Source organism: Pseudophryne corroboree, assembly GCF_028390025.1.
Source record: "Pseudophryne corroboree isolate aPseCor3 chromosome 3 unlocalized genomic scaffold, aPseCor3.hap2 SUPER_3_unloc_82, whole genome shotgun sequence".
Lineage (NCBI taxonomy): Eukaryota > Metazoa > Chordata > Amphibia > Anura > Myobatrachidae > Pseudophryne > Pseudophryne corroboree.
Genome location: NW_026967577.1, coordinates 4,136 through 9,740, shown reverse-complemented (window position 1 = coordinate 9,740; position 5,605 = coordinate 4,136). Strand labels below are relative to the sequence as shown.

At 36.9% G+C, this 5,605-nt stretch overlaps 1 long non-coding RNA gene across 1 annotated transcript; it reads left to right on the top strand.

The window, feature by feature from the left end:
- The first annotated feature begins 3,833 nt into the window (after nucleotides 1-3,833).
- Nucleotides 3,834-5,106, top strand: LOC134984805 (uncharacterized). The gene is made up of 3 exons (XR_010191780.1): nucleotides 3,834-3,858; nucleotides 4,809-4,867; nucleotides 4,955-5,106. It is a non-coding gene; the product is annotated as an uncharacterized LOC134984805 (long non-coding RNA).
- Nucleotides 5,107-5,605: the final 499 nt, after the last annotated feature.

Sequence of the window (5,605 nt, the reverse complement as noted above, 5' to 3'; positions counted from 1 at the left end):
TGCTGCATGCGACAAGCCATCATCCCCCTGCATTAAAGGAAAACTTGCCAGTGTCCCAATTTTTAAGAGTATTAAGAATCAATTCAGACCGAATCAACATTGAAACTCAACTCACAGAGGTCAAAGAGCGTTTTTTAGAACGTGGGTATACACATAAAACACTCTCCCACTGTTTGTCCAGGGCCCGTGATATTTTTGCAGGGAGACAGCCCAAAAATAAAGATAAACTAGACAACCGGCTAGTCTTTGCGACACGGTATGATAACCATTCAGGGCATCTCAACAAGGTACTTAAGAAACACTGGCCAATCGTCAGCACTGATCCAGCATTACCCTTCTCACGTATAAACTCTCCTATGTTAGCCTACCGTAGGGGACCGAATTTAAAGCAAATGCTCATGAGACCCGTATTATATCCTAATGCTCCTATGTCTACCACCCAGTTGTTGCAGCAAAAACCAGGTTGTTTCTCATGTGGGAGCTGCACCACTTGTCGTTCGATGATGGTGGGCCCGACATTTTCCCATCCACATACTGGTTCTACCATTAAACTCAAATATCATCTGCACTGCAGATCAGATTTCGTCATCTACATTCTAAAATGCCCCTGTGGATTGTTTTATGTTGGGTTAACAACCCGCAGCTTTAGGGACCGAATGGCGAACCACCGCTCATCTATACATGTCGCATTAAACAGCGGTAAATCAGATAAGCCGGTGGCTCGACATTTTATTGAGGCCCGTCATCAGGTAGCCAGTTTAAAATGTAAAATCATAGATTGGGTGCCCCCGAGTGTTACTGGTGGAGATCGGACCAAGAGGCTGAAACAAAGGGAGTGCTTTTGGATCAGCCACTTGGATACGGTGTCCCCGCGAGGATTAAACGAAAACAACCCCTATGGGGTGTTTTTATAGAGATTGTGTGTTACGTGTATATTGTTGTTTGTCTTATGTAAGATATGTGTTAGCCCATCCTCCCAGGTCCCGGATGGCATGAATTTAAACTACTACTAATATCGATTAGATTTTAGGTCATGATGTTATGAGATCAGGATATATTTCCTGAGCCACCTAGTTCTGTATAGGTCCAGCGGGCTGAGTAAATTGCACACCTGATTGATTAGTTTATTGGAGAATCTAAGCGCTGCTAGATATATACACATGCAAGTCTCTGCTAAAATGCCCCGTTGAGAGGAATAAATGGTATCGTTGAGTGGAACGCATGACGCGACCTCATATGACTGCATTAGGGCGTGTAAGAATGGTAGAGGAGTGTCCGCCTTGTTAGAGATCCACGGCGTCCACTTCCGGAGTTTTGGAACGCATAGCGTCCTGCTTCCGGTTCAGTGGAACGCAAGACGCGATCGAGTGTGTAGGCTTCGGAGCTAGAGGCGGGCGGAGAGCAGTGCTCGCCCGGTCGATAGCTGGCATACAGTGGGTGTCTGTAGCTGGTGTACATTTTTTTGTATAGAGTTGGCTGTGGAGCTATTTTTCTTTGTGGATGTACTTCCGGTCTGGGGGTATAAATACCTCCGTGGTCAGGCAGTTCCTAGCAAGCGTCCTGGGAACACATGGCAGGCTCCAGTACTTGGTAAGTGTGGTTTGTTTATATTTGCTGACTTAAGTCGTGAGACTTGTACACTTTGAAGAGTCAACATTGTCTTAGTAGGTTGGTCTGAGCAGCCGCAGTGAAAAACTATGACCCCAGGATGCATCATATCTTCACAGTTATTGCTATAGGTAACAGCAGATTTATATTGATATCTTCTTGTTTAAAACTGTGGAGTTTTTTCCGTTGTCTAACAGTTAATTTTTATGCAGCTATCATAGGACCACATGCAATGTTGGCAATTTACCGGTTCTGGACATTGCTATTCCGTTTTTAAGACCATGTGTAAGTGATCGTTTTGTTTTTCATGAGAGTCTATATCAGCATGGTTCCCACGAGTGGGTTAAATGGTAAAATAAGGCACTCTATGGTGGATAAGCACTACTCATGCTTTAGGGACGAAGGTGGCTCCTTTGAACACTTTTGGTGATTTATTACACTTTGGTTGAAGGTGGTCATGTGGTGTTTTAAGAATTACATTAAGTTTACACTATAGTCACTATGTGAATAGGGTAATTGAAGCCCAGTTCATATAGTTTTTCTGCCAGCATTAAGGGGCCTGGGAGGCTGAGTCTTTTTTCATTTTTGTATTCTTTTTAGGCATTGTTTAAACTTTGTACATCATGAAATAATAAAGATATCGTACTGCCTTTCTTGAAAAAGACCTTGTGGAAGGGTCGAAACGTCGATTTATGAGGCTACAATAAAGAACAACTGATATCTACTAAAGAATTTGAGTACATTTGTGAGAGTGCACCCGCCACTAGTGTGGACACCAATATATTCAACGAAAAGACAGGTAAAAATCAGAGTACAAGAGCATATTAGAAATATAAAAAACAAAGTATGTACACATAGTTTACCTAGGCATTATAGGGACAAACATGGGTCAAAAATCGACAAGAACAACTTTTCGTTTACCATTTTAGAGCACATTCAGGTAGATCCAAAGGGGGGAAGTAGAGATCTTACATTATCTAAAAAAGAAACATTCTGGATCTATACTTTAGACACTCAAACCCCTAATGGACATAATGAAGGATGCGATATTGTTTCTTTTTTGTAAAAAGTGCTGTAATGCTGTGTTTTTATGTGAATGAACGGACATTTATTGCTGTAACCAGCTCAACCAGTCAGAATAAACGCATTAAGCCGTAGAAGTTATTGATTATTGATGGGTATATCATGATAGTTAAATAGTTATAATTGATCAGTAGGTTAATTTAGATAAGTGGATTGGATTTCTTGTAATCAGCACTGAATTAAACAGCACTGGGAATAATCAACATAGAATTTAATAACTGGTAAACTTGATACAACAACTAACTTTAGGATCACAATAGATATAATTAATTGGGTAGGATTCATATTTAAACTCATTAATTTTTAGTCCCTTATATTTGTTGTATCTATAAGGTTAATAATTAAATGATATTAAAAAGATCATAATTGATTAAATTAGATAAACCAAATTAATATGAATGTTTCAAGGTTACCTAACATAATTAATATATCATATTAAGGGAAACACTAGTAGGATCATTAACGGGCACTTTTAGGAGTAATTAGTAGGTAAATTAAGAAAGCTTAATGTTAATTAATAGCTAATTGACCTTAACACAAAATCATGTAGTCTCAAAATTAGACATACTAATGCCAATTATCCAACTAATTAGGTAGGTTATAAGTTTAATCACATAGTTCTATTATATTAGTTTATAAGGCTAATTACTAAATCAGTATCAACTATTCACGGTCACATCATTAATGTACACTTTTTTCCGTATGTAGCGTAAGTGAAATACTAATAAAATGCACAAAAACACTAACACTGACACGGAGTGTAGAGATCTCCATAGAAATACAAATGGTTCAATTACAACACTGATCACTATAGCTACAATAAGCTTTATTTGCCACCACATCTCCACGGCGAATTATACCGGAAGCGGAGGCAATGGAACGCAGGCCGGGATCATAGTGGAACGCATGAATGCGTCCACTCTGACTTTGAATAACATAGCACCCTAATTAATAAACCATATGCACTTAATAGGTAGAGTTTATATAGTGTAAAGTAGGTAATGTCAAATGTGTACACGGATCAGGTTTATCACTGCAGCTGCATGTAATTAGGCATTAACAATCTTGACACACACAGGAAGTGAACATATCAGGCTGAGAGTATTTAAACCCCCCTGCCCAGCACGTTGTTACACTGCTGTTCAGGAGAGCCTGCCACTATTCAAAGTAAGTTACAATGTTGCTTTCTGTTCTCTGTAACAGTCTTCTTTAGTGAGAATCTATACACTGGAGGGCTGAGTTGACACATAAATGTTGGTTCATATTAACTATGTTTGTCATCATGTCATAATTGGGATAGATTATGGGAATCTTTTTATGTTTAAGGTCCCATTTTATTATATAATGAAATCTAATAATGAATCATTCTCTGCCATATAAATTGATGCAAATGTAGCTCCATTGAAATATGTGAGCCTGGGACTCATTTGGAAAATAGTACATGATTATCACTAATTGTTTTATAGGCTGGAACATTGTAAATGTGGTTATAACAAATAGGGACCACAACAGCATAATCTTACAGTTTGCACTCTTATGAGGCTATGTATAATTAATTATTTTTCTTGCACTCCTTTGGAGTGAATTATCCCCCATCTATATAGGGGATTAATTGACGGATAAAGCTGATATATATATATATATATATATATATATATATATATATATATTATAGGCTGGACCCATGGTGAATACTGATACATTCAGCGTGATCATTTGATTTTAAATCCTTTTTGGTATGTACTTATGAATATTTAATTACCAATCTGGATTATTTGCAATTATTCTGTAGTTATATGAGGCACAATTGTATGGAAATCCTCTAATAATGTTATTATTGTGTACACTGGTAATAATATATTACCAATATATATGGTCTCTTATATCAACCCTATAAATTCCAGCATCTGTATTTTTGTAGGTAATATCATACATCATTATTAAGTTGATTATGTCCATATATAATTGTTTCCATGAATATTAACGAGATCTATTTAATCCATCTATATAGATCCATTTAAATTTCACTTACCGCCCCCCCTCCCCTATAGTAGTGGATTATTTAATTACCCTTATTATGCAATTAATTAATTTTCATTATGATATGGTTTTTTCAGAAATTGTTTGTGGGACTAATTATACCGTAAAAATCGGTTTTTGGCCCCTACTTTGATTGGTATGTATCAAACACTATTTCAGATTATGATCACCATGGTATATTGGAAAAATAATTTTTCTTATTCGATTCATATCTATTATATAGACATGAACCCCTGATGAAGTCCTTGGGACGAAACGCGTCGGGTATGGTTTCTTGTGAAAACATCAGACATCCTATATAATATACCACTTGATGGGATATACTGTCTATATCATGTCTTCAACAACATTGTAAACTGCATTTTTATTATATTTACCATTGGATTTTTATGTGATGATCTCTGTTCACTAAAAGTATAATGTACTTAGTGAATATGTGAATAAAATCTATTGTTTTTATCACTTTGCGGTCATAATCTGGAAGGATATTGTATGTACACAACATTTTTAGCTCCCTTTTGACATTTTGTATCGGTATCCCTTTTCTGTACTCTATCTAACAGGGAGTACGTCATTTAGGTTTGGAGCTTTCACAAAGCGCATTATTAGGTCTACACCCTTTCTATATATATATATATATATATATATATATATATATATATATATATATATATATATATATATATATGAATTTACTTACCGATAATTCTATTTCTCGTAGTCCGTAGTGGATGCTGGGAACTCCGTAAGGACCATGGGGAATAGCGGCTCTGCAGGAGACTGGGCACATCTAAAGAAAGCTTTAGGACTAACTGGTATGACCCTCCTCCAAGCCTCAGTTAGGATACTGTGCCCGGACGAGCGTACACAATAA